Below are 15,652 nucleotides of genomic sequence, written 5' to 3' on the forward strand. Positions count from 1 at the left end.
TTTTTCCTTAAACAGTGTGCAGAGTCTGTAGCCATTCCTATATCCTTTATAATGAATACTTCTTTTAATCAGGGTTCTCTTCCCTCGTCATGGAAATTGGCTTCGGTTACTCCTATATTCAAGAAAGGAAATAAACTTGACTGCAATAATTATCGTCCAATCAGCCTAGTTCCTATTGTCGGCAAGGTCATGGAATCCATTATTTCTGAAGCTATGTCTGAATTCCTCCTTCAAGAAAATGTCATCCCTCACCAGCAGCATGGTTTTATCAAGGGTCGTTCAACGATCACAAACTTACTTCATTGTATAAGTGACTGGTCTTCATCTTTAAACAATCGACATCCTGTTGATGTAGTCTATTTAGATTTCTCCAAAGCTTTCGATCGTGTTCCCAAACGTCGATTACTAGCTAAATTGGATCACTATGGTATCCGCGGAAAGTTAAACTTTTGGATTCAAAATTTTCTATCAGACATGTACTTCCGAGTTCGTGTTGGGGAAGCTTATTCACTGGACAAACCAGTCAAGAGTGGAGTTCCACAAGGATCAGTACTTGGACCACTACTATTTTGTATATACACTAGTGATCTTCCTCTTGTTGTATCCAGTAAGGTTTCCATTTACGCAGATGATACTAAATTATATGTGAATCCAATTATTGACCAACATGTTCTTCAAACCGACCTTGACGCAATATTCAAATGGTCCTCAGAGTGGTTACTTCCACTGAATATTGAAAAATGCGTCATACTACATATTGGCAAAAATAACCCATTACTACCGTACTTTATTAATGGGCATCCCATAGAGTCAGTAACCTCCCACAAAGATCTTGGAGTGATAGTTAACAGTAACTTAAATTGGTCTGACCATAAAATATAGTGTCCGTGTGTAAACGTGCAAATTCCAAACTGTTTCTAATCCGCAAATGTTTTACACGAATATCTCTAACCTCAATGAGTAAACTTTACTCTATATACGTCAGACCTATTCTTGAGTTTGCCGGACCAGTGTGGAGTCCAGATCTTAACCGTGATAAAGTCTTACTTGAAAATGTTCAACGTAAAGCCACAAGACTGGCATTTGGCCGTGTAAGACCTAATTATGAAGACAGACTATCCTTGGCTCATCTAACAACATTTGAACATCGACGTCTTCGAGGTGACCTAATTATATCCTTCCGTATTTTAAAATATAATTTTGGAAACCTTAACACAATATTTACGCTAAATCTAGACGAACGATTAAGAGGTCATCGTTATAAATTAAAGAGGGAACAGACGACAATCCAGAATGAACTTTTTACCAAACAGAATATTTAACATCTGGAATAACTTAGATGAAGACACCATATCGGCAACTAGTGTTAACATTTTTAAAAATAGACTTGATAATTCTTTATTTTCTTTGCAAGAATGAATAATTTTAGGACGGCATTATTTATTGTTTCAAAATTTTGTTTGAAATTGTAATCTTTAAAATTTTTATTAGTTTTATAACGATATTTTTCTTTGTTTTGAACATTATGGGAGCTTTACAGGATTGAATTGTTTTAGGGCGACATTGTTTTATTGTTTCAATATTTTTATTTGATGTTTGTTAATTTTTAACTTTATTCTTAATTTGTATTAGTTGTAAAATGATATTTCTCTTTGTTTTTGGGCATAATAGGAGCTCGCTCCTCTGCCCTTATTTGATTTATAATAATAATAATAATAATAATTTTCTGCACATATCTTCGTTTAACATACACGAATCAATACCATAAAAAAGGACCGAGAAGATGTAAGTAGCATCGCAGCATTCCTACTTTTATGCCAAGAGAGAGGTTGAAGGTGGATCTAACATTTCCGATGCTCCCTTTCATCTCTTAACCCTCGCAGGACCAATATTTTAGTAGAAACAGCGAGGACCAAGGAGGGTCAATAAATGTCCACACATAAATTAATCAAAAACGTGCTTCTTTATTTAAACTAATTTATAAATAACACTTTTATATTATTCCTAGACGTTAATGGAACAGTTAAAAGAAACGAATTTATAATTTACCCGGAGTCTTCGGCTTCAGTGGAATTGGCATCATCGTAGGATACAGAAACATTTTTGACTTCTTGCTGTGCTTACCACATACATACTTGCATTTTGAACAAACTATGGTTGTTTTTGCCCACTTATTGGCCTTTTTTCTTTTAGATTTTGCTAATTTGACACATGAATGATATCGTCCCTTTCCATTTTGGAATGGTGTTGAAGGTATTCAAGGGGATTATTTATAGTCCACTGTCAAGTTTTCATAAAAGTATGAGGAAATGAATTAAATTATAGAAATGCTAATTATGCCATCTAATAGGGCAGCAGTACGCCGACAACTACTAATTATTTGAGATTTTTAGGAACAAAGGTATTTAGAAAATCGGTTGTAATTCAATGTTGTGGATACTTTTTAACCCTCCTTGGTCCTTCTAGGGTTAATTGTTGGTCCATTCTTCATTTATTATGGTGCCGAGGTAGTTGTGGTCCGTCACTCTTTCTACATGGGTTTGGTTGATGTAGAGTTGGCCTTCGATTATCTTTTTCTTGCTAATAATCAAAAGCTTTGTTTTCTTTACATTTATATTGAGTTCATATCGTTGACTGTAATACGTGATTTTGTTCGTAAGGACTTATAGTTCTTCTAGGTTGTTCGAAACTGCTATGGTCTAATAATAGTGTAAGTAGTTTGAGATTACAGAATCAACGAGTACAGTCAACAGTACAGAGTACTGAAGCTATTTTCTTGTGGTATTTTTACAATTTTAACTATTTAGAATGGGAAATAAGCCACAATATTATTAAAAAATGATTTTTATTAACTTTTCGACGCCCAAATCGGGTGCCGGTGTCAAAAAGTTAATAAAGTAAATAAATAAATAAATAAAAGTTAATAAACTTTGGGCGTCGAAAAGTTAATAAAAATCATTTTTTAATAATATTGTGGCTTATTTCCCATTCTAAATAGTTAAAATTAAGTACAGAGTACGGACTAAACATTAATACCCAAAAAAACAAACAAATGATTATTAGCAAGGAGAATAGAAATGGGGCTCATCTATACATTAATGGAGCGCAGATAGAGCGCGTAAAACAATATTTCTACCTGAGAACTATTATAAATATGTTATTCCTAGATACAAAAATGAGACATTTTAGATGTTATGTTTCCTCTATATTATTGTACGGAGCGGAGGCATGGACGCTTACAGACACCACTATTAAAAAACTAGAAGCATTTGCTTTATAGCATGTGGCTTTACAGAAGAATGCTGACAAAATCCTGGACAGCAAGGATCACGAACAAAGAAGGAAGAATGAAGAAGGAACCGAAGATTGTGATTACCATCAAACGCATAAAACTGCAGTATCTGGGAGACGTTATGAGAAATCAGCACCGTTACTCGTTTCTGCAGTCCATATTGCAAGGTAAAGTCAAAGGTAAGCGGGGATCCGGTAGAAGGAGAATATCATGGCTGCGGAATTTGAGAACATGGTTTAAGAAAACCTCAATAGTCCATGTGGTGAGACCCCTCCCGTCTGAAAAACATTTCTAATTCGGTTTCTCTGCCGATTCATATTCAAAAATGTCCCCTTTAAACAAATCTGAAGGGTGCCTGACGGAATTTTTAGGCAGACATTTTTTAAACAAATACATAAGATTATCTTTTATTGCTCCAAAAAATATATTTTTAGGTTTCTTGGGTCATTCTAAACAAGAAAGGTATTTTGTGATTTTTCTCAAAAATTGACAGTTTTCGAGTTATAGGCGATTTAAAATCTAAAAAATGCGAAAATACGCATTTTCCAGGCTTAAAAACTCATATTTAAGTTAGTATTTTTAAGGGTGCCAATAACTTGGATTAAAGTTTAAACAATTCTTTTCAAGATTCCGAAGAGTGATCGGGTCTAACTTCAATTGAAACCCTAGTTTTTTAATTGTTATTTATGCGTGTCCATCCGGTTTTTTGCCGGTTCGGCTCGCACTATTTTCAAAAATCTCCTATTTTCCTCCGAAAAATATTGTTTCTAGATTCTTTGGGATATTATAAATAAAATAAGTTTCTTGACATTTTCCTCAAAAGTTACCAGTTCTGAAGTTATAAGCGATTTAAAATGCGAAAATGTGTTTTTTTTAGAGATGCATCAAGTCAAACTAGTTTGATTTTACTCAACAAACTTGACTTGACTTGAAAATCAAACTTTTTGTATAAAAAAGTTTGACTTGACTTGATTTCGATATCTTTAGGTTTGACTTGAATTCAAACATCTTCAAACAGTTTGAAAAGTTTAAATATTACGCAACGTGTTTATTTTTAATTTTAAATGAAACCGCCTACGCATTTTTATATGTTCACTGGCGGATCAACGGGGGTGGGGGAGGGGTAGGGGAAATTCCTCCCCCTCCCAACAAAGTCCAAAAAAATTTTTTTGACAAATTTCAATAAACATAGAAATGTATTGGCTGATACGATGTTTAAACCGGAGACAGACAAATAAAACCCAATAAACGCGCCAGTTGGAACAATTATTAAGAAAGCTTAATGCATATTTATTATACATTAATTATTTTAAATTTAAACCCAACATTTGTAGCCTTTATCCGAAAAAAATTTAAATTTTAGATATAAAACCATATATACCCGGATCCCGCGTACCAAAAAGAAAGTTGATTAATAAATAGCAAGCTGAAAATTCGTTAATAGCTTAACGGTGTCTAGTCAGACAAACTTTGATGTATGGGAACACTGTAACAGAAGAAGTTTTAATTATGGAAAAGGTTAAAAATTTGGAACGTCAGATTACGTAAACGTTCCATGTATTTTGTCGGACAGAACTTCCAATTTATTTGTTACCGTTTCATTAAACTCTCATGCAAAAATCAGACAGGTGTTTATCACCAACTGGGCATTTTAATGAGTGGAACACGAAGAACATGTCAAATGACAGGAATCATGTTGGTTAGTAATAGCAGCCTGATTCTTGCATGAGAGTTTAATGAAAGGGTAACAAATCAATTGGATGTTCTGAATGACAAAATACATAGGACGTTTTCGTAATCTGACGTTCCAAATTTTTAAACTGTTTCACAATTAAAACTTCCCCTGTTTCAGTGTTCCCGTACATCAAAGTTTTTCCGACTAGACACCGTTAAGCTATTAACAAATTTTCAGCTTGCTATTAATCAACTTTTTTTTGGTACGTGGGATCCAGGTCTAATAATCCTATGGTTAGTTTTGAATTTTAAAGAAATACCAAGGAATATACAGCAATACTAACTTTTGTATTGTGGTACATATTTTCGAGTGAACTAGCAGCTTGATACCACATGTTTTTTCGAACTGGCCCTAAGATAAATAAATGCCTTTTTTAATAAAAGAAAGTCATAAAAATTCCAAATAAGTTTATTTTGAGCTGTCCATTGAAAAACCAAATAGTCTTATTTTATTGTAACCCTTAAGGGCATAGGCGTAACATGTCGGTTATCAAAATGTTCAATGTGTTTTAAATGTATTAATTTTTTTCAAATCCTGAGAAAACTAATAAGAATTTAAAAAAAATTTAAACGCAGCATGAAAGATTTTATTATTTCTGAGGGACGAACATCCCTGAAAACTTCTATGTTTATTTTAATAAGTTACAAGGGTGAACATAAAAAGGAAAATGTAGTGTTGTTATTAATTGCAAATATTTCATTCAAAACAAACTTTTTATTTATTCTAAGAGACTTTCGGCCCTCGGTAAGAACGCAATCTTTCATTCTACGTTTAAATTTTTCAAAAATACTTATTAATTTTCTCAGGATTCGAAAAAAATATATATCTACATTTAAAAGTTTTAAATTAAAACACATTGAAAATTTTGACTGTTATGTGGCACTTATTGTATTATTAATTTTCTTATCTTAATTGACAACTAACATGTCTATCTCGACAAAAAAGTATATCTACTAAATAAATTATTATTCAAACTCTTTCAAACTAGTTTGACAAACAGTTTGAATTTTCAAACCTGTACGATTGACCAGTTTGACTTGACTTGAAATATTTGTCAGAAGGATTGACTTGAGTTTGACTTGAAATTAAGTCAAACTCAAGTCAAGTTCAAACATTCAAGTCAAACTTGTGCAACTCTAGTTTTTTTTGTCATTTTTCGGATTTTAAATCGCTTATAACTTTAAAACTATTAACTTTTGAGTAAAATGTCAAGAAACTTATTTTATTTAGAATGTCCCAAAGAATCTAGAAAAAATATTTTTTGGAGGAAAATAGGAGATTTTTGAAAATAGTGCGCGCCGCACCGGCAAAAAACCGGATGGACACGCATAATTAACCATTAAAAAACTACGGTCTAAGGGCGACGTCCTATTCGCGGTGTGCAAGTACTTGGAAGGGAAACGAGAAACGACCGTGCGCGAGTCGCGTAGAAATATTGCAACTATCTTAAATAATTCATATTGTCAATTGAAATTGTCAAATTGACGTATATTTCATACCTTCTGTCATTGAAGCAGAAAAATTATATATTGCTCCACAATATTGATATGATATGCAATTATTATATAAAGGTAAATTTAATTAATTGTATTTTGCTTGCAGTACTGCATTTTAATAACTAATTTTATTTACTACATACAATTATTTACGTTTGCATAACATAACCTGCATCTTATTTTTTCTTCTTATTATTTTTTTGGACTATGGCCTTGACAATTATCCAGCAACCAGGACTAATATAATTGGCCAATATAATTAAAAGTGCGAATAAAAGTACAGAGCGTAGAAATAGAGGTCGCTTTGCCGAACTTGCACGGTCCCAATAGTCCATGGCGCATCTGTTTTGAAATAGACGTTGAGAGGTGACTCAATTTTTTTTGCAGAAATTGCTTGAAAATAACTCAAATAATAATATTTGAGTTATCCTCCCACTCAAAATGGTCCGAAACATTGTTTAAATATTCAAAATGTCAAAATATGAAGGAAAAATTCGATTTTTTTATTTGTTTATTTGATTATAACTTTCAAACTATTCATTTCTGAGAAAAGTTGTACTGACATAAAAGTTGCGTAATTAAATTTTCTACAATAAAGAATTGGTTAGAAATTTCAAAAATAGTCACCCTGGTTGCAAAATAGCAATAATTGCGAAAAAATCCATACAAAAACAAGTATTCGCCTTTTACGTTTTTTAACCATTTATGCTACACTTAGGACCTTCATATTTTACCCAGATAAACTTTATGATATAGTAAAACAACACTGTAAATTTCATTAAGATCGGTTTAATAGATTTTGCAAAATAAATTTTGCAATCCAACTTTCGCAAAAAAAATTCATTTTTTTAAAATGTTGCAGGACTGAAAATAAAACAGATAGCAAGTTGATTTTTTTTTACTTATAGAAGTTTAGTGCACCTTTCATTTGCAATTTGCAAAATTAAAATCGATTAATTACCACGGCGTCAGAAAATTTTTGAAATAAACAATAATTTTTGGTGCTACGCGCAGGACAGCGGAGTTCGATTCACACAGGTTGATTTCCACCAAAATTTCTTCCAATCTTTATCTAATATATTATTTTCTTACTCTATATTTTGTTGTATTTTAATATTTTAATTCCACAAAAATCAAACTAATTTTATTATTGTTTGTGAAATATTGTTTAAACAATTTCATATGTTTAAAAATAATAAACTTTTATTCTCTAAGTTAAAATATACAGGGTGTCCAGAAACTCTACCGACAAACGAAGACAGGAGATCCTTTAGATAATTTTAAGATAATTTAACCCAATTCACTTAGTCCGAAAATGCTTCCTAAGGGAGCTAGAGCTCTTTGAAGATGGCGTCTTGTAATTAGTTTTTCTTAAATACCTCCAGAACGCTTCTATTTAGAAAAACAAAAATTGGTACGTGTATTTATCTACAAGATGTAAATCTAATCCATCCATTGCAAATTTCTAGTACCGATCACAGGCGTCCGTTGTGGGTAGGGCAACGGTTATTTTATCGCATAACTTTTTTATGAAATTGTGAAGTATTCTAGTACTAAAAGGTACTCTTGTTTTAAATCGATAGGACACACGGTTTTCTAGAAAAATCGATTTGAAAATTTTTCGCTTTTTAAATAAAAAAAAAACAAATTCAAAAAAAAGCTGTTTGGAAAGACGAAAACTGGTACATTTATTTATATTCCAGAGATAAATCGATTTCATTAATTGCGAATTTCTAGTACTGGTCATAGGCGTCCGTTTTGGGTAGGTCAACAGTTATTTTATAGCATAACTTTTTTGTCTTGAATTTTTGAGCATTTTTGACACTAGATTATTATATTATGAGGTATTCGAGTACTAAAAGTTACTCTTACTTTATGTTGGTAAAATACTTCGTTTTTTGTTGTAAAGTTCTTTCAAATTTTTTTCAAATTCCAAAAACGAAAAACTTTCAAATCGATTTTTTCAGAAAACGGTGTGTCCTACCGACTTAAAGCAAGAGCACCTTTTAGTACTAGAATACCTTACAATTTAATAATCCGGTGTCAAAAATGCATAAAAGTTAAGGACAAAAAAGTTATGCGGTAAAATACCCGTAGCTCTACCCAAAACGGACACCTATGACCGGTACTAGTAATTTGCAATGGATGGAATCGATTCATCTCTGAAAAGTAAATATGCATACCAATTTTCGTTTTTCTAAATAGAAGCGTTCTGGAGGTATTTAAGAAAAACTAATTTCATGACGCCATCTTCAAAGAGCTCTAGCTCCCGTAAGAAGCATTTTCGGACTAGGTGAATTGGGTTAAATTGTCTTAAAATTATCTGAGGAATCTCCTGTCTTTGTTTGTCGGCAGAGTTTCTGGACACCCTGTATAAACAAAGAAAGTTTTTGCTAAAAAAAGTGTTATTTCAAAGGATAGAGTATGTATGTGTTTTTATTTTGCAATAAACAAATTTTATTATTTATATCGAAATGTTATAAAAATTAAAATGTATCAATAATTATCAAAGGTCATTGGAATGCCCAATCAGAGCAAACTATCCGCTGTCCTGCGCGTAGCACCAATAATTAATGTTTATTTAAAAAAATTCCTGACGTCGTGGTAGTTGATCGATTTTAGTTTTGCAAATTGGAACTGTAAGGTACAGTACACTTCTATAAGCAAAAAAAATTCAACTTGCTATCTGCTTTATTTTCAGTCTTGTAACATTTTGAAAAAATGAATTTTTTCTGCGAAAGCTGGATTGCAAATATTATTTTGCAAAATCCATTAAACCGACTTAATGAAATTTACATATTGTTTTACTGTATTATAAAGTTTTTCTGGGTGAAATATGAAGATCCTAAGTATAGCTTAAATGGTTGAAAAACGTAAAATGGGAATACTTGTTTTTGTATGGTTTTTTCGCAATTATTGCTATTTTGCAACAAGGGTGACTATTTTTGAAATTTCTAGCTAATTCTATATTGTAGGAAATTTAATTACGCAACTTTTATGTTAGTTCAACTTTTCTCGGAAATGAATACTTTTAAAGTTATACTCAAAAAACGAAGAAAAAAAACGAATTTTTACTTCATTTTTTGATATTTTGATTATTTAAACAATATTCCGGACCTTTTTGAGAGGGAAGATAACTCAAATATTATTATTTGAGTTATTTTCAAGCAATTTCTGCAAAAAAATTTGAGTTACCTCTCAACGTCCAAATGTACTAATATTTTTACAGATGCGCCCTGGTCTACTATGTATCCGATTTCCGACGATACGTTGATCCGAATGGGTCTACCCCAAAATCCCGACAGCCAAAATCCCGACAGCCACAATCCCGACAGCCACAATCCCGACGGCTAAAATCCCGACACGCCAGAATACCGACAGCCCAAAATCCCGACAAGCCAGAATCCCGACAGGTTTGATAAGTTTCTTTTTAACATATAATTAAATTGATTTCTTGTTTTTTGTTATTGGCCATCTGTTTTTTAATTTTTGTTACTAAACAAAATGTAGTGGTCGGAATTTTTACTTATGCGAGGATTGTTGCATGTCGGGATTCTGGCCTGTCGGTGTTTTGGCCGTCGGGATTTTGGCTGTCGGGATTTTGGCTGTCGGGCTTTTGGGCGGCACCGGATCCGAATGTATTCTCATTGATCAGAATCGAATCAGAATATTTTCGCGCCGAATTTCATCCGAAAGTTTTAACTACGCTTCCGACATCGGATAAAGTTGAAATTATTTTAACTTTTTCCGATAAAACGGACGTTTTGTAATTGTAACGTAACCTCATTTTTTATTTCTGTGCATTCAATTTATTGAAACATGGATTTGAATCGAAGAAATTATGTTCGTAAAGTTAATAAAACCCTATTATTATGTCTGCTTCTTTTAATTCGCAAAAACAAACCAAAACCAAATTAACCAAACCAAACCAAAACGTGCAATGCGGCCAAGAAGATATTGTATCTGTGAAATATTTTAAGCAAAGAAAATCACAAGGGGCTTTTAATAATTTAATGCAGGAAATGAAGCTAATGATGTTCATAAATAAATATTAAATATTTCAACTCTTTCATAGTTTCTTGCATCACCTCCATTATTTCTTCAACGTTATCCATTTACAACAATATTGCAATTACTATTAGCACCTAACCATAGAGAAATAACAACAAGTTGTTGTAACAACCTTGTTGTTATTTCTCTATGCACCTAACCAAGCCAAACAAATAACAAAAACAAATGTCAAATAATAAACAAAAAATTTACATTTGACCATGGACAGTTGACAGTTTATACGGATTTTCGTATCCGATAATCGCAACCATGTGACAGCTGCTAAACCATAGAGTTATACAGGGTGTCCCGAAAAGATTGGTCATAAATTATACCACAGATTCTGGTGTCAAAAATAGGTTGATTGAACCTCACTTACCTATATACAATAGTGCACACAAAAAAAGTTACAGCCCTTTGAAGTTACAAAATGAAAATCGATTTTTTTTCATATATCGAAAACTCTCAGAGATTTTTTATTGAAAATTGACATGTGGCATTTTTACGACAGCAATAACTTAAAAAAAAATTAAGTAAAATTTGTGCACCCCATACAAATTTTATGGGGGTTTTGTTCCCTTAAACCCCCCCAAACTTTTGTGTACGTTCCAATTAAATTATTATTGTGGCACTATTAGTTAAACACATTATTTTTAAAACTTTTTTGCCTCTTAGTACTTTTTCGATAAGCCAGTGTTTATCGAGATATTTTGAATATTTGTCGAATCCACCACATATTTGTATATGGTTAAGTACGATTATTATAGAGATCTGTTAATAATCTGAAAATTTATTTATAATTTACATTTTTAGGTATATTTTGAAAAAGAAGCCACATCTCGATAAAAGGTGAATTATGAACAAAATACTAAGAGACAAAAGTTTTAAAAACACTGTGTTTAACTAATGGTATCACAATAATAGTTTAATTGGAACGTACACAAACATTAGGGGGGTTTAAAGGAACAAAACCCCCATAAAATTTTTACGTAAATATATTGAAAAAGAAGCCGCATCTCAATAAAAACTGGCTTATCGAAAAAAATACTAAGAGGCAAAAAAGTTTTAAAAACGTTGTGTTTAACTAATGGTACCACAATAATGAATTAATTGGAACGTACACAAAAGTTTGGGGGGGGGGGTTTAAGGGAACAAAATCCCCATAAATTTTTTATGGGGTGGACAAATTTCACTATAATTTTGTTTTAAGATGTTCCTGACATAAGAATTATACATGTCCATTTTCAATAAAAAATCTCGAATAGTTTTCGATATATTGAAAAAAATCGATTTTCATTTTGTAACTTCAAAGGGCTGCAACTTTTTTTGTGAGCCCATTTGTACTAAGGTCAGTTAGGTTCAATCGAACTATTTTTGACCCCAGAATGTGTGGTATAATTTATGACCATTCTTTTCGGGACACCCTGTATATTAGCATAGAGAGAGTGTCATTCAGAGCGAAGTGACGACACCATCTTTTTTATTTGGATTAGTGCTGTTTCACTCTTACGCATAGTAAATCTGCTACATTTGTCCTCCTCTTCCGTGCCTATATTCACACTGAATGTCATCATAAATTTTCGATACAATGTGTTAGAAAGAGATGCAGCAAACCAGTCCATGAGATCTTGTCGTCAGAAAGCGCGGAAGGTAGGCTCTCTCTATGTCAATATATGTGCTAAACTAGCTCCTACGAAAAGAGACTATTTTCGTATGTCGGATATAGGAAATCGGATACATGGGACTTCGCCCTAAATTGAAGTTAGACCCGATCACTCTTCGGAATCTTGAAAAGGAATGTCTAAACTTTAATCCAAGTTATTGGCACCCTTAAAAATACTAATTTAAATATGAGTTTTTAAGCCTCGAAAATGAGAATTTTCGCATTTTTTAGATTTTAAATCGCCTATAACTCGAAAACTGTCAATTTTTGAGAAAAATCACAAGATACCTTTCTTGTTTAGAATGACCCAGAAACCCTAAAAATATATTTTTTGGAGCAATAAAAGGTGATCTTATGTATTTGTTTGAAAAAATTCTTTAAACAATTTCTGCCCAAAAATTCCGTCCGGCACCCTTCAGATTTGTTTAAAGGGGACATTTTTGAATATGAATCCGCAGAGAAATCGACTTAGAAATTTTTTTCAGATGGGAGCGGTATCACCACATGGACTATCAACGGAACTGTTTCGAGCCGCAGCGAGCAAAGTTATGATTGCCAATATGATTTCCAACTTCCGAAACGGATAGGAACCAGAAGAAGAAGAACAAGACGAAGTTTAAGCAATTCCTTATGGCGTTAGCAACTCAGTTACTTTTCCAGTTTTATTTAAATTAGCAGTGCCGGCGCTAGGGTATAAGGTGCCCGCCTGCAAAACTAGCACAGCCCCCCCCCCCACACACACACACACATTCTTATGGGCGCCAATATAAACATTTTTAGGGTGGGGCCAGACGTGAAGATGTTGCACATTACATTTTGTATACTTTGGATGACAATATATAGTTTAAAGCACCCGAAAAGCTAGGGGGTGGCACGGCCTCCCTGACAGCGTGCCTGCATGGGCGCCCATGCAGATACTCGTACAACCCCAGCCTTGGGGACATTATGTGTGTTTTAATGAAACAGTGAGACCCACATTTCCGAAGATCAAACCGGTCACTGACCTACCTATCTGACCGCCCATAACCTGGAGTGGTATCTATCTGACCCCCAAGCTATAACACCACCCCACCCCATCGCAGTACATAACGAATGAGGAGGTTTTGTACTGAACGTTTCCTTGGATGCCCTGGGTAATGGGACATCCTCTGTATTACTTTATGTGGTTAAACCGCCTGATTTTAGGGGTAGCTAGAAGAGCTTTCCTCCATATTAATGACTTGATTTTGGACTTGTGTCCTAAAAATGTGTGTTCCAGGCAGCGAGGCATCGACTTAGTTGGTGTTCCCTCCCCGCAAATGTCCCCGGTAAATAAAGTTCGGTTACAGTTTTATTGGATCCATGATCTGACAGAATAACTTCATTTTAATTTTTTTAAGAAATTGGCTAAGAGAACTAAGATTGTTTTTGTCATTTCGTCTTTTTCGGTTCGTGCCCCAGATAATTTTTTTTGAATCCATTTTTATTTAACTAAATAAAAATAATAACTTTTAAACCTCAAGATTATGTTTCTGCAGTAATGTGAAACCGTAATTTAATAAAAGTACTGAGTGCTTAACAAATATAATTTTATATTAATTGAATGCAACACTAGATTCTTTAACTGCAGAGTACAACTGACAAACTATTCTGTATTAGTATATAGGTATAATCACATGAAATAATACTAAATCTACCTAAATCTAAAAATCTCTAAATAGTATAGTATAATAGTTGATCCAAAAGATGGCATAACCCAGACATCCAAAGTAAAAGTTATCCTTCAACACCAAATTGTTCTATATGGTCCACACAATGTCCAGAAAAAAGTCACACCATTTTGAGTGTGAACTACTAATTTACCGACTTCTCCCCCCATTTCCCCCCAAACCGGACGCTCAAAATGGTGTAACTTTTTACTGAACAATATGTGGACCATATAGAACAATTTGGTGTTGAAGGAAAACTTTTACTTTGGATGTCTGGGTTAGGCCTTTTTTTGGACCAATTATACTATACTACCTCCGTAACTTTGGAACCGTTCATTTTAGAATGGTTATGCATAGGACCTTTTTTATTTCAAATTGAATGTAGAATAATTTTGTGTGGAGGGTTGTTCATGCTAAACCGCTTAGTTTTAGAAATAATGACGAAAAACCTAAAAAACTACGAATTTGCAGATTTCTCCCCCCTCTCCCCCCAAACCAGACGCTCAAAATGGTGTGACTTTTTTCTGAACATTATGTGGACCATATAGAACAATTTGGTGTTGGAGGATAACTTTCACTTTGGATGTCTGGGTTTGGGTCTAACTATACCATACTAAAACTAAATTTTATGTAAAATGTTTATTTTAAATATTATGTTTTTATGAGATTAATACTCGATACCTATTAATAAGTACATAATACTTAAATTACACAGGCGGCAAGAAAACAGTATCACAATCGTGTTTTTTTTACTAGAAACATTCATTTCCTCTCATAACTGCTGATACAAAACTTAACAACTTGCAAGAAATTTGAAGAAAATAAACAAAGCATTCTCATTTAGAGCAAAGTTGTTTGGTTGAAATATAATATCTTTGACCAATAAATTATATTACTACATGGTAAGAATTCTATGCGGCATTGCATATTTTTGTATATTTTACATGTGTGATATGCAAAACTAACAAACACTCATTAGGGTATTATGACGAATTTAAACCACATTAAAAAAAATGAATTTTTCTATTTTAGTATTTTGCATAACACCAGCAGAAAAAAAGCTCATTCTGGCGCCCCCCAAACAGGGGCGCCCGCCGCCTGCAGTGCATCCCATGCAGGCCCGTTATCGCCGGCCCTGTAAATTAGACTCCGTAAGTGACAAATGTTTTACATTCAGACTTTTTGTACACTAAGTTATTTCTTAAAGTTGTATATTTTTACGCCTTTCAGATTTAGTTTTGCCTGTTTTTTAAAGCTGATGATGACAGTGATGTCGAAAGAATTGGATTTTATTAAATGAATATATATTGTTTTTACAATCATTTTGAGATTAGTAATCTTTATTACCTCACAAACCACATTAGAGAGATACTTTTCTTTATATTTTAAAAATATTTCTACTCGAATTTATATATCAGATTATTAGAAAATTTTTAACGCCGGACCTGATGTATATTGCATGATACACTACTTTCTTAAAAGAGAAGAAGAAATTTTATTTCATCTTTACTGTCACTTTACTGTCAACCCGGTGGTGCAAGTGTGAGGTTAACAATAGTGTTTTCAAAAAATTTTGATTTAACACTCTTATATTAATATATAAAAGGTAAAAATTCTCTATAACATTCTTCAGCTATTATTAAAGTTATTTACAGTGTAGATAATGTTTTCAATTGTACGAAATAGACCAAATGATGTATTGGCACAATGAGAGGTTATACCATATTT

The 15,652-nt window shown here is 32.9% G+C and overlaps 1 protein-coding gene across 1 annotated transcript in view; it reads left to right on the plus strand.

Annotated features, from left to right (window-relative positions):
- The first annotated feature begins 15,426 nt into the window (after positions 1-15,426).
- Positions 15,427-15,652, plus strand: part of LOC114328845 (obg-like ATPase 1) — a 286,804-nt gene continuing 286,578 nt past the window's right edge. Inside the window, exon 1 of the mRNA XM_050645847.1 lies at positions 15,427-15,530. The gene's annotated coding sequence lies outside the window, so the exon portion shown is untranslated. The remainder of the gene's footprint in view (positions 15,531-15,652) is intronic.

Source organism: Diabrotica virgifera, chromosome 3 (genome assembly GCF_917563875.1).
Source record: "Diabrotica virgifera virgifera chromosome 3, PGI_DIABVI_V3a".
Classification (NCBI taxonomy): domain Eukaryota; kingdom Metazoa; phylum Arthropoda; class Insecta; order Coleoptera; family Chrysomelidae; genus Diabrotica; species Diabrotica virgifera.